Raw genomic sequence first — 15,142 nt, forward strand, 5'->3', positions numbered from 1 at the left:
TTTCCTCTCTCATCTGTCTTCGGCACATCACGACTGAATGAGGAGTTGCCAGTGTTGACGTCGGTCAGCGAAGCTCCGTGAATACTTGAGACACGTTTGCAGCCTTTTATCATGTGTTGTTGAAACGGTAATGTCAGCAGAAACCGTGCCCCAACATCTAAGAGAATATTTGTACTTCATCTACATGACTTTCCACATTTCAGCATTTGAGACGGAGGGTTGCATCACTTAACTTCGTCAAAACAGCTCAAAGCCAGGCATCTTTTGACTGGCATAAAGATGCTGCTGCAAAGCACAGCAGTGACACAAGCTGTGATATAAGATGAGATGCCTGCTTGATGCTCATGAGCTGAGGTTTAGGGAAAGTCTAACTCCTTTACTGGTCCTGGCCAAATTTTACCATCCGGTATGAGGGTTAGAAAAGGCTAAGACTACACCTCTGGTTTCCCTCACCTTTAGGAGGGCGTCAGGCGTCTCTTCTGTTCATCATATCGCACTCCAACGCGAGGCGTTCGTGAGCATCTCCCAGTGGAGATCCTTTCTAGGACACACACTCTGTCAGAGATCAAAAAGATTGCAATCACCATCGGTCCTGCAGCACGCACAGAGAACACTTTGGTTACATCTACTCCCTGGTGATGAACAAGGAGCAAAAAACACAAGCGGGGCATAATTCCAATTTTAGACCTTCAAATGTTTTTCACAGAACAAGAACCTTTTATTTCTGTAGTTTATTTCATTTGAACTTCATTCATTCAATGACCAAATGGTTTTTTTCTTTTTTTGCACTTGTATTCTTTAGAGAAGCATAACACCGTGTATTCAAGGATAGGAGATGCTCAAACAACCATTTGCCGATATGCACAAAGAATATGGCCCATTTAATTTGAATTTCTTTCAGTTATGTTATTTTGCATTTATTTATGTGAGCGGTTTTAACTTATTCATATTTCAGCGGTGGGAACGGAAGGTTGAAAGAATAAAGCCTGCCTCATTTTAAAATGCCTGCTATGCTCGCAAATGCAATGCTATCAGTTAACTATAGCGACATTAACTTCTTGGTGTAATTTTACTCATTTACTGCTGCACCAGTGAATGATTTCCGTGAATAAAGCAATGGCGAGGAGAGAAACGGAGACAAAAACAGAAATTTATCACCCAAATCTGCTGTTCAAACTGTTTTAGCATCTTTCAGTTCATTGTTTTGACTTGCTCTCATTTTTTCTTGGTTCACCGTCTCTGCTCACAGCAGTGTTATTTCCAAGTGTAGCAGGCTAATGTTTTCAGCCAAAAAGCTGTAAATACAGATTGTATGCTATCTGCACAGCACGAAAACAGCAGACAGATAAAATGAGCAGACCTCAGGAGCCAAAAATAAGGTGGGGATATTTGTCTATTCACAGGTAACAGCAGATTCTTCTTAACTGCATTTTCCCCTCTTTACAATCTGTGTTTTTTTGCCCTAAAGTGAGGGAAAAGTTAATCTAGGTATAAATATTGCTTCTCCTCTGTTTGGGTAAGAAGATGAAAAAATCACAATTTATTGTAAATCAAAAGTTCAGTGACATGTAGAATAATGGTCCTATAGGGTAATTAATTCATCTATTTTAGCTATTGTATAACACATCATAAATTCTCCCTGATGAATAATGACAGGCCTTCTATTAGAAAAGCTTAATTAATAAGTTTCTGATTGATGGAAATGATCTGTACTCCTATAAATCAAGAGAAAAATGAAACACTGTAAAATACACATTTGACCTTTAAGGAACAGTTAAGTATTCGTGTTGGTTACTGATGCTGCACTCGTGCTTCTGCTTATATTACAGCCCTCTCGCAGTGTCTTCATATCAAAACAGGTTTCTGAATTAATAAAAATAGCTTTAGAGCACAAACAGAGGGGAGCACACGCGGTAAAGTTTAATATGGAAGCTTGTTATCTGTTGTTGTTTACACTCAAAGGCTGATTCTGAAGAGTTAACTTACAGAGGATCAGTCTGGCTTGTTATCTCAACTCAGTTTTCTGTGAGGAGAATCTAAAAAGGCCACGAGTGATAGAGGATCGGCAACCGCGGGAAACGGCAAGAAAGATTTATTGCAGTTTTGTTTTTGCTAGATGCGTAGATCACTTTAATTTGTGTAAGTGTGTGGTCAAACGCCGACAAGCTCTAAGTATGCTCTAAGTATAGCCTTTGGTTCGGGGAAACGAGTTAATTTTTAAATCGGTCCGACCCAGTCGAACGGCCCTGCAAACGCTATTGATTGCATGCAAAACGTGTCTTGTTTATCAGTTGTCAGAAAGTTGTGGCTGAAAATAAAAAAAGAAAAAGACATCGTATACTGATTTAGGTTAGAGCTGATCTATCGATTTCTCTCCTTTCTTCTGTCAGTGAGTGATATGGCTGCATTTTGAAGATCTTTGCAATTGATCTATTCCTCCTTCAGATAGCAAACACCTGAATTACTTATTCATTACTCAAGTGTTTGACTGACACACAGTTTGAAGTACTGACTAATTCACTTTGCCAAAAAATCTATTGGGCACAAACTGACATTTTCAGGATGAGTGGTCCGTGAGTGAGTCTTTTGAATTGAATAGAATGAATGTTCGAGGCTGAATGTTTTTCCTGCCTGTTAATTAGTTCTTATAACAGGAATGTGGGAAAGGAAGTGTGTCCTCTATCACACCGAGAGTTAATCCTTCTGAATATTAGGAGGGAGGTTCCTCGACAGGTCCCTCATGGGCTCACATGAATACCAAAGATGGACTTTTTTGAAGCTAAGAAGAATGTCTAACCTATCTAATTTCCTGTTTTTTGTGATAGCGGTTTTCTCCATTGAAAATAATTCGTGTCATAAGGCGAGCCTCCCCCTTCCCTGTATCACGCAGACACACACAAAAACACCGATACAAAGGAAAGAAAGAAACGCCAGAGTGATGCAAAAGTAATCAATTCATAAGAGAGTGTCTCTGCTCAGTTATCCCAACTCTGAGGTACACAATTGGTAAACCACCCACTGCGTTGTTCTTTACCCTTGACTTAAAACAGAGAAGACTGTGTCCTGAAGACAAACGAGGCTGGCTACTGGCACAGAATGAAAGGTATCGTTTAATCTTGGCCTCAAATACAATCTAAGTGGGTTAATTAAGGCAAAACACTGCTCCTTCCACCACAGGGAAGATGCTGTGTTGATACATCTCAACGAGGGCACGGTCTGAGGTGCATGGTTATTGAGATGATTTGCATAGATCTTTCCAAATTCAACATTTAATCTTAAAAATATTAAATTGCAGGCAGTGCTCACCACCGGTTTAGGAGCGCATTATATGCACACATGTCACGTCACTTGTCTGACTGTCTTAAAGGCTCATGGACGCCACAGTATAAATAGGAGGCAACTGACTCGCAACTGGGAAAATTTGGTGGTTGAACAGTGATTGCATGTTTTCACATTCATATGATTGCAAGTAGTTGCAGTGGCCAACTGTTCACCTAGAGGTTGAGCGTGCAACACCCTCAAAGGCAACCACTTATGATCACAAGGGGACTGCACAGCTTACCTGGGGCAGGTACCAATCATGGTCTGATGTGGTAGCAGCACATCTTTTTGCAGTGGGGATTCAACTCAACTACTTGCTAACTGGTTGCATTCTGGTTATATTCCTATATAAAAGCAGGGTTGCTGAGCATCTATGAGATTTTGTTGTTGCATCACTATTATGAAGGAATTACTATGAAGTTCTGGCTGCACTCGCAATCTAAGTAGTTAATGTGAATTTCTATGTATGTCGCTGGCAATAGTTATTCACCAATTTATCACAGTTAATTACCATATTACAACTAAAAGATTGTATGTAATTGCCCACTTGACCCCAAACAATCCCAAAAGATTTATTGGGACCATTGAAGTCACTTTGAAGATGGCAACAGACCGCAAGTGGTCAAAGAAGCATCCAAGGTTATACTGGAAAACAATTTTTCAATAAAACTCAATTGAATTGAATTATGATTATTCAAGTATCTACAACCATGTTCTTGTGTGCATTTCTCTATTAAACCGATGGTTGTAAATCTCCTGCCTGCTTTTTCTTTGACCATCCCACTGTCACATTCAGCTTGTCCTGATGCACTGCCTGGCCTTTTAACATCATTTTTCAATATACAGGGTTTGACCAAATGTGCCCTGCTGGTGTTGTCACTGTGGCAGGATACATCACCATGGTAACCAAGGAAATAGCTGAAAAGCTGTTTGTTGTAGGTGGGGACAAGTGGTTAACACTGTGAAGAGGTGATTTAAAATGAAACCTTGTAAAAATGTAAAACCAAACAAAAAGAAATGGAACAAAAATGAAAATCGTGTCATTATACTGTCGGCCACAGCAACACCTGCTGTCTTATCTGCACTCAGCTGGTACGGAGGTCTGTGAACATGTAACACCAAAGCGTCCTGAGTAAGCATCAGTACAGGTGCACTTGTCATGTAAGTAAATGAAGCAAATTTAAATCTATAGTTTGTGAGTTATTGCAGTAATGGCTGACAGTCCATCAAGTAAATGTCCAGACATTTTAAGGAAAGAGTGAAAATTCTGACCTGCTGGTGGAGCTGACGGGGTCTCATTACAGTCACTATGATGTGAGTTACAGTGTGTACGTGAGGTTGACACTGACTCAAGCATTGAACATGTGTACGGTGAATACTGCAGTTTTCTTTTACAGTTTGCTATGATGTGTTGTTTTAATAGCTAAACCGCTAATGTGACTAAAAACATGCTAATATGAAACCACTCTTATAGACTAAGAAAGACAGAAGAAAGTTTAGTGAGTCAGTGTTTATGTTTTTGATTATTAATATTCTTTGTTTCGGTTAAATTCTTGTTATATCTTTTGGAGTTTTCTAGTTCTTTGGTTTTGTCTCTATGCCTCCCCTGTGTTTCACGCCCCTTGTCTAGTTTCCTGTCTAGCGTCTCCTGTGTCTTTACAGCCAGTCGTGTCCCGGTGTTGGAGTTTGTTACTCTTGTCTCTGTGCTCCCTGTTCGCTCTGTCTTCCCCGTCAGGTCCGCGTCTCTGTGCCTATCTCCTGTTTCCTGTTTTACTTTGATAGTCCGTGTCCTATATCAATGTATCCTGCTTTGCTTCCTGTGTCTCGTTAAATCAGATTAGCCCCAGCTGTGCTTACTGTCTATTAATCATCCTGCATGTGGGTCCTACATCCTGCCTGCCACAGCACACTCCCTGACACGTTAACTGTATTGATAATATTATTATTACTTGCAGTAATCTCGCAATCTTTTCTTGATAAACCACCTCTGTTGCCAACTAATACATCCCAATTCCTGCAAGCATGCCAAAGAGATGAGCTGCCTAATTGGACTGTCTTGTAGATTAGCGGTGATGCAGATGAACATCAAAGAACCCTTGACAGGTAAACAGTGACAGTGCATCTTTGTTACAATTTTTTGAGCCAGTTCTCATCATAATAGTGACCAGATTAAAAAAAAAATAGAATGTGGAAAGGCAAACAAACAAAAAGATTTGAGAAGTGAGATTTGAGTACTTAAAGCTTGCGAGTGGTGCAAACAGGACTTTATGACTTTAGGGTGAAAATTGATGCATTTGCACAGAAGGAAACCCAAACGCAGCGAGAACATGATTTGTAAATAAATTCATATGAATAATTCATGAATTAAGTTTGTGTGTATTGCACTCATGTTGCAGTTGGGTTGCATATTAGAAATACATTGTTCTGTTCGGGCACTTGGGTGTGAATAATAAAATTTACGAATATCGTTCAACATTTCGTGTGGAAAAATATGACTCTCCAGCTCCAGTATGGTGTTTTTCTAGTTGTAAACACAACTATAAATAACTTCCTTGCCTTTTTAGCAACCTAGAACCACATAATGCCCTGTGTCAAGACTCAACTGTGTCGTATTTGTGAGTTTTTGAGACGTCTACACCGTCAGTGTGATTCTTTTTTCTTTTTAAAAAAAAAAAACTGCAAAAAATGAAAACACATATGTACAAATTTATCATTTTTGTCATAAGATTCATTAAATAGAATTTCAAAAATATTGAATTTTCTGGCAATTATTTCATTGGTTCAGGCTTTACAGGGTTAAACTACCTAACTAAACTACCTAGTACTCTTCAAAATGTCACAAATGACAAAATCATACTATTTGCTTTTATAGGCTAAAATATATACAGTTGTAATCACACAGAACAGTGTTGTTGAGTGATTTCAGTGCTTAGTTTAAAGCAACATTTTCCTTGACGATTTACTTCTTGGTGATGAGGGATTAGTGTTGGTAACATTTATGAATTAAATTATTACAAACCAGAAGTGAAGCATAGGACAAAAAGTATTCTGAGCTCATACGTTACACACATACAACACTTTGTTACATATTATACTCAAATATATGGGTTCCAGTGGTGGTAGTGTACTGTAATGGTGTGAGGATATTTTCTAGGCATATTTTGGGTCCCTAGTCAGCAGTGTTGGTCAAGTCACTTGAAAATAGTAATTAGTTACTAATTACTGAATATTTCTCCAAGTAATTAGTTACTTCATTACTTAGTTACTTTTTAAAAACATGATACACAACCTGAATACCTAACAACAGACCTTTCAGCCCAATTCTATTTTTTCTGCATATTCCATCGAATAAAAATGAATCAAATGAAAATGTCTTTCATTTGAACGTTTTAACAACTTTTTGTGTTTTATTAGTTTTAATCTTTTAACTTTATGCACATTGCATCAAGTAAAAACTAAATTATATGCAACAGTCTTTGACTTGAAGAAATTTGTTTAACCTATTTTCTGCATATCCCAGCATATGAAATAAAATATTTTTGTGTTTACACTCACTCTTTCAAATAGATGCAAGTAAAACACAGTGGAAAATAAATAAATTCAAAGATTCAGCAGCACTAAGTCCTGTCGCTCTTAAGTCTATTTTCACCTGTTGAGCAGGAGTGGGGCTGTTGGAGATTTGCCCGTTGCTGCAGCGGTCATGTCAGTGGGGGGATCCGTGGGTTTCTCTGTGAATTTCACATTCCCATGGCAGCGTGCTCGGTGCTTGGTCAGATTTGAAGTTTAATTTTTCGCTGTAGAAAGAAGTTTTCTTCCCACGCAGAGTGTACAACAGACGCGAATGTTTTTGTCACTTTTTACAGAATCAAACTCAGAGTAATGTCAGTACTTCAAAGCTTTAAACGCTGCATGGTCGTACACTCTCCCGCACTCCATATTATCCATTGTTGATCTACACTGTTGCTGCCACAGGCGTCGCACGCTCGCAAGTCATTGTCATGAGACACTCTCACAAACAAAATGGTTTAGTAACGTAGTAACACAGCGTGTTTACGGGAAAGTAACAGTAATCTAACTACTTTTTTTGCAATAGCAATCCCTTACTTTACTCATTACTTGAAAAAAGTAATCAGATTACAGTAACACATTACTTGTAACATGTTACTGCCCATCTCTGCTAGTCACCTCAGCCTACCTGAGTCCATCCCTTTGTGACCACAGTATATCCATCTGCTGACAGCTCCTTCAGCAGGATCCTGCACAGTGTCACAAAGCTCAAATCATCTCAAACTGGCTTCCTGAACATGACAATGAGTTCACTGCACTCAAATGGCCTCCACAGTCACCACATCACAATCCATCAGAGCACCTTTGGGATGTCGATGGAACAGGAGACTCGCATCATGGATGTGCATCTGTTGAATTTGCACCAACTGTGTGACGCTGTCATGCCAATATGGACTAAAACCTCTTAGGAATGTTTCCAGCACCTTGTTGAGTCCATGTCATGAAAAATTAATGCAGCTCTGAAGATAAAAGGAGGTCCAACTCAGCACTAGCAAAGTGCACCTAATAAAGTGGTCGGTGAGTGGAGTGTCTGTCAGAGGCACTCGGGTAAAAGCTTCAGTTGCACAATTTGATCCGATTTAAGTCCCTCGTTGTGTAATTGAAGTGCAGTTGATATTGTTGTAAAGCTGGAGTCATTGCTGAGTGAATTAGAGGCTGCACAGTAAATGATGATGAGCTGCCAGAGAACAAACGGTCACATAGCATGTTGATAAATCAATAGGTGAAGATTGGTTCACGACTATCTGTTAAACAATGGAGGTAAGGTGTAAGGATCACTTTCTCCACAAGGACTTTCTTCAGCTACAGGATGATAATGACCCGTTCATTCCTCATTACTGAATCAATATTTACTTTTTCTGCACACCCCCAAGAGATACATAATACTGAGAAGCTTTTAAAGTTGTGCCTCATTACTTCATGACCTCTGAGTTATTGCCTTTCCACGCAGCTCCATGGCCAAATCTTATTATGGACTGGCATTTACATTTAGTCTTATTTATACTGAAGGCCACTTTCACCTATCCACATGCACATTAAACACAGTTTTATGCTGCAAAAACAGCACCTTATATTTATCTATCTCACGCCCACCCACCATCAATGAGCACGTGTGCCATCTTCCTCCACAGTACTCTCAGTCAGAACCGCACACTATGACGGGGACGGGAATATTAATAGGCTGTAAGCGCTCTGAGTATGACAGTTCAAATGCCTTCTTTTACAGTCAGCCTGATCCCCAGCTAAAACCTGGAATGTGGTTACACCGCTTCACTTCAAGGGGCACAAAAATCGTTAAGCGCTGAGGTACGACTTCAAAAAACCTCAAACGCCTTACTTTGTGTCACCGACATTATCTTGTTTAGCAACTCTTAATGATTCTGTAACTTTCATATTGAATCGTAACTACAAGCATTTTTGTGCACTGTACCAAAAAGTATTACTGGGAAAGGACTCAGCTTTGACTGACGTTAGCAGCCGAAGTCTCGTGATCATAACAGACCGAGGAAAGCTGGAGCAGCAGGTGTGACTGCGATGAATTGAGTAAGGATGTGATTTATGGCTCATAAATTGTAAATTTTCATTTGTTAGGTAACAAAAGTCGTATATCTTCTCTCAAAAGTTACGGTGCTAATGTACTTTTAAATGTACTTTAATGAGATAACTATTTTACTTACCCCGAGAAAGCTCACTTAGTGTGTTGCATGGTGGGAATTAATATCCATTCATTTTCTGTCATTTTCTTATCTCATGCAGGCTTACAGGGGGTTTGCTGGAGCCTGTCCCAGCATGCATTCAGCTATATCCCACTACACTCTCAACAGGTTGGCAGGCTATTTCAAGAACACACACACACACAAGCTATTTCTCTACTTCACCCAACCTTCATGTTTTTAGACTGTAGGAGGGCATATTATATGTCTATCTGTGAGTGCCTATGCTTTGTTTCCCAGTCTTTCAGGTGTATAAAGTGTCCCCAGTATTCCATGGTCAGCTTCTGAAGGACATATTTAAGGGCACTTTGCTTTCACTGTTACTCCTTTTCTCTTCTATTCAAACTCTCATGTTCTCACCCAATTGAGAGGCGCCAAATCCTCATGCTTCCATTTAAGAGCCTCATTCTTTAACCTCTAGCCAACTGTGCCTGTATGTGCTTTATTTAAAAGAACTTCTTCCTGCCATACTCAGCTTTACTCCAGCCTTGAAAACAGCGTTTTTAGTATCAAACGCAGTGCATTATCAAACTGTAGGTGCACTGCACGCTGTGTGAAGCTGCACAAAGGGACGGAATAAATGGCATGAGGTAGAAGTGGCGAATATTGCACAGACAGAAAGTAGCTTTTAGTGTCATGGTTATATATATATTCACATCATCTCTTGGTATTTAATTAATTAGTTTTGATTTCAAGAACATTTACTTGTAAAAGCTAAGGAACTGAAAGCAGAAAGGTCTTTTTAATATTTAATGTGACTTACTGAAAATGACAGGCTTACACATTCTGCGCCTCACCGCGTTCCTGAAAGTTGCTAATTTAAACAAATTAAATGGAGTCCTATCTAACAGCATTAGTGTCAGGTCAGTGACTATTTAATACTCATAATATGAAATGAGAATATATTCATATTTGACAGGGCCGTGGATATGTACACATGGTAACCATGGTAATTTGCAAGCATTTTATTTTAATGAAAAATCACAAGTCATTAAATCTGCTAATTATTTTCGAGACACACTCTCTGAGTCACAGTAACTGAATCTATATATTAATGACCACCACCGCAGTTTTTCTTTCTTTTCCCTTTGTAATAAAGATTTTAAAGCTATTTGCTTTATGTAGCATATATTTACAACACGTCAAACTGGAAATGGGCCATATTTAACTTGATGTGTTTTTTTTAAGGTTTTCCAAACAACTTTGTCCAGATTCATGATAATCAGCCAGCATCAGCCTACACTTTGATGGCTGGTGATTCTAATGATGTTCTAAATCATTATAGGTCACTACCGGAGCACATTAAGTCACTTCTTTATTCATCAAAAACACTTTAATGAGACCCAAATGAATTGTGCTAACTAGAGCACGAGCTATTTGGAATAACTAATAAGATTTAGGACTGTATCATGGGCTGGAAAAAGCCTACAAACTACACTGTAAACATTATGATGAGCTCTATAACCTAATGAGGTAAGCTGCTATGTGGTCTTCGTGGTGGACATTAAGGTTTACAAGCTCAATGTAAACACCACTGATGAGCTTTGAGCGTTCGTTTTGATGAAGAAACCATTTTTCCCCCATGACATTTTATTTCAGCTTTGATTTGTGAACTCAACTCAGTCTCCCACACATAAGATGATTGCTGTTATCGGTCACTTTTTATTATTTATTTATGAATTTTTTAGGCAGACAAAAGCAACATCCTTTGGTTTTGTCTGGCGATTGCTAATTTTGCTTAAGTATAAGAGATTTTTTTCAACATTCACCTGTAGCTAGGTAGTCAGCCAATCTCAGAATAAACTCTCTGAGTTTATTCAAAGGCCATGTCTGGTTTGATTATGCTGCAATAAAAATACAAAGCAGGTCAAAACAAGCTCATTTAACCCAAATGGCATCCAAGTGTGCTAGTCATTGTGCTTTTTTAAAATAAATATGTAGTGAGATGGACAAGCTGTTTGCAGCCTGGAAGATGCAGATACTATATTATCTTTATTCTTATATTTATATTTTTGCACTTTTCTGTTTTCATTTTGATTCACAATTAGCTACGATCTGATGGACCTAAAGAACATGTCCAAGTAGAACTGTGACTCCAAAAAGTCCGTACAGAGAAGCCACACAGCGAGGAAATCCTCAAGACAGTGTGATGAATAATGGCCGTCAGGTGTGCGCATCCAGCTCTTTCATGAACTTAATTACTGTCACGCCTCCTGAGGCGGTAACCTGCCATGCACATACCCATTCTCACGAGATAAGAGAGAGAGAGACCACAAGAAAGGTGACGCTGAAGGCATGTGGACCACGACATGGAGCTGCTTTTCCTCATTTTTCCTGTCACTGTCATATACACACTGACTCACTGGCCACTTAATTAGGCACCCCTCTTCAACTGCTCATTAACGCATATATTTTAATGAGCCAATCACATGGCAGCAACTCTACATTTCATGCAGACATTGTCGAGAGGTTCAAACTGAGCGTCAGAATGGAGAAGATTTAAGTGACTTCAAATGCAGCACGGTTGTTGGTGTCAGACAGCATGCTCTGAGTATGTCACAAACTGCTGATCTGCTGTGATTTTCCCACACAGCCATCTCAAAGGTTTGCAGAGAATGGTCCGAAAAAGTGAAAATATCCAGTGAGGGACAGCTCTCTGAGCAAAAATGCCTTGTTGTTGCCAGAGGTCAGAGGAGACTGACCAGGCTGCTACAAGATGATAGAAAGGCAACAGTACCTCAAATAACCACTCATTACAACAAAGGTATATAGAAGAGAATCTCTGAACACAGAACAAATGGAACCTTGAAGCAGATGGGCTACAGCAGCAGAAGACCAAACCAGGTGGCACTCCTGTCAATTAAGAACAGGACGGAGGCTACGATTCATACTGGCTTACCAAAATTGGACACTAGAAAACTGTAAAAATGTAACCTGAATGCTGTGACATTCGGATGGCAGGTTCAGAATTTGGTGTAAACAACATGAAAGCATGAATATTCTTTGCCTTGTATTTATGCTTCAGACTGTTGGTGCTGTAACGGTGTAAGGGATATTTTCTCAGCACACTTTTAGTACAAACTCAGCATCAGCCCAACTGAGTATTGCTGCTGACTATGTTCATCCCTTTATGACCCCAGTGTATCCATCTTCTTATGGCTGACAAACCATGTCACAAACCTGAAATCATCTCAAACTAGTTTCTTGAACACGACAGTGAGTTCATTGTACTCAAACGACCTCCACGATCACCAGATCTCAATCCAACAGAGCACCTGTGGGATGTGGTGATTCACATCATGGATGTGCAGCAGCTGCGTGATGCTATCGTGTGAATAGGGACCAAAATCCCCCAAATCAAAAATGTTTCAAACATCTTATTGGATCCAGGCAGCTTTGAAGGCAAACAGGTTCAAATGCATTACGAGCATGGTGCACCTAATAAAGTGTCCATTGAGTGTAGATTGTCATAATGGTGGCTGCTTATTTTATTTTAAATTTCAGATCAGCATATGTACAAGTATCCACAACGAGCCAGAATCTCAGGATCCGTATGACTCTCAATCTGGAAGTTTTTTCCATCCTTAAATGTGTTTGATATTTAAAAAAGGGAATGAATTAATATGGTCTTGTATTGATCATCAGAGTATATATAATAGCTTACTATGTTATATAATAGACTGAAAGCACAGAATAATAGATGTATTTAGCTAAGCTGTCATTTCTAATTCTACACAAGTTTTCAAGCTGTTTTTGTATTTGAGAAAGCTATTATAAGCCACAGTACAGGGAGATACCAGTCACTAACCACATCAGATAACAGTCAATATTTCCAGACAGCAGAAGTTCTCAATTTTAACCTTTTTAGTGCATTTCCCTCGTGTGTGCTGATTAACTGAGATCATATCAATACTGTCTAAATGTAATTAAAAGACTAAATCCAACATTAGCTCTCAAAATAAGCAGGTAATGGGCCTCTGTAATATTCGTTGCTGTGGATTTTTAGGCTGTACGCTCTCGTAGTCTGGATCAGATTTAGTAATGTAGTGTATTTTGAGAAAGGTGAAGAGGTACTCAGAAACACCAGGTTCTGTTTGGGGCCATGATGAGGATGGGCACTAAAAGGGCTTATTTCAGGCAATGGATGAGCTGATGAACTGAGGGGCTTCACCGGGGCTTTGTATAAGTTAAATAAGGATTTTGTTAACTGTGAATAATGATTACTTTTTTAGACACAGAATAGGAATATAGAACTGGAAATTGGTGTAATTGAAATGTCAGGGATCACTCGAACTACAGCCCCATAGACATGTAAGAAGTCAAAGGCTTGACTCACCTCTGAAGCAGTGATTGGATGATGACTGTTCAGGGCAGGCAGCCAGCAGACATTAGCTGAATGACTCCTGCAACACAACTCCAGTAATAGTGTTTACTGTAACAGAAAGATGACTTTTATCATTTGTGGACTAACTCCTAAAAGGTGCAGCCTGATGACACTAGTAATACAAATTTTCATTAGTACGCCACAATGTTTAGATGGGCCATATATAAATCATATATATACCACATATAAAATTCATTCCTTGTATACATATACAAGGAATGAATCAAGACTGAAGGACAGGGTGTTACGGCCAGGATGGCCGGTGTGTTTGTGGTGCGAACCCAAGAGCAGGAAAACACAAGAGAACAGGATTTTAACAAAAAGCGAGCTTTTAATTATGGCTGACAGAGGAAGGTAGAAACAAAAGGCAATGGCGAAACTAAACTATTACCTGAACTGGGGAAGCTAGGATTAACTATGAAACAGAAACATGAATATGAATCTGAACCCAAGCTTGAAAATAATCCTGCGACTTGAAGTACGTGATGATGGACAAACAGACAAGACAACACTGAACAGAGGAAGACAGAGGACTTAAATACACAAAGGTAATGACGGAAGTGGAAACACCTGGGGAAACACAGCTGACACAAATTAACATGACACGACAGGGGAAGCAAAACTAAACACACTGAACATGGAAACACAAGACTTTCAAAATAAAACAGGAAACACAATGGACCTGACAACACAAGCTTGACAATAGAGCATGGAAGCACACACACGTGACACAGAAACACAAGGAGAGACACATGGGAACAGATAAGGGAGGCGAAAGCGCGGGCACAACTAAACGTTAAATATAAAGGACAAGACAGACTTACACAGAAGACAGGAAAAGACTCATCAACACGGAGACATGAAAGAAACATAAACTAGAATAAATCACTTAACTAAACCTTAACTAAATGACACAAGAACTTAACATAAATGCAATCTAACATAAGAAAAACAAAAATACAAAATAAACTCAAAACGCTGGGTCACAGACCTGGGCCCTAACAGAGGGAACAACAAATAGGAATGGCATCATAGTTAATGAGTCATTCATTGACAGTAATAACTCCTAATCCAGGAATTTAAAGCATACACAAATTGTTTAACAAAAGATAATACTGTAGTGATCATTAGGGAAATAATTACAGCTCTATTTGCACAACAACAAAAAATTTGTCACATTCCTGCCTAAACAAAAACAAATTGCAGTAATGGTAAAATCATTAAAGCCTTATATTTAACTGAAAGTCTCTTAAAAACAACACAATAATGGCTGAAATTGATACATTTGACAGTCTATTTTTTTTGTTTTGGAAAAATATATGCTTATTTTATGAAAGCTGGGGGAGAAGCATGTCTATCATTGTATTGCATCACCTGTTCTTAAGAAAATATTCTCCTTTATTTCTGAATGTGTCAAATGTTTTCAGCGGGCGAGAGGTCTGCACTGCGGTCAGGTCAGTTTATCTCCCGGACACTGTTTAGACAGCGTCATGCTACTAAATCAAATTCATAAGAAATCCTGATTAACCCTGATGTGTACTAAACAGTAATCTCTCATTTACTCCAACCATTACTCTTTTTGTGCCACCTGAATCATCATACTTTAATTCGGTCATTATTTCAGAATTACTCATCATTACCTTCTGTTTCTGTGTCC

The 15,142-nt window shown here is 39.0% G+C and overlaps 1 long non-coding RNA gene across 1 annotated transcript; it reads left to right on the plus strand.

The window, feature by feature from the left end:
• Positions 1–5,231: 5,231 nt before the first annotated feature.
• Positions 5,232–9,213, plus strand: LOC112842923 (uncharacterized). Its single transcript, XR_003214979.1, has 4 exons — positions 5,232–5,424; positions 8,615–8,694; positions 8,826–8,931; positions 9,145–9,213. It is a non-coding gene; the product is annotated as an uncharacterized LOC112842923 (long non-coding RNA).
• Positions 9,214–15,142: the final 5,929 nt, after the last annotated feature.

Source organism: Oreochromis niloticus, linkage group LG18 (genome assembly GCF_001858045.2).
Source record: "Oreochromis niloticus isolate F11D_XX linkage group LG18, O_niloticus_UMD_NMBU, whole genome shotgun sequence".
Taxonomy (NCBI): Eukaryota; Metazoa; Chordata; class Actinopteri; order Cichliformes; family Cichlidae; genus Oreochromis; species Oreochromis niloticus.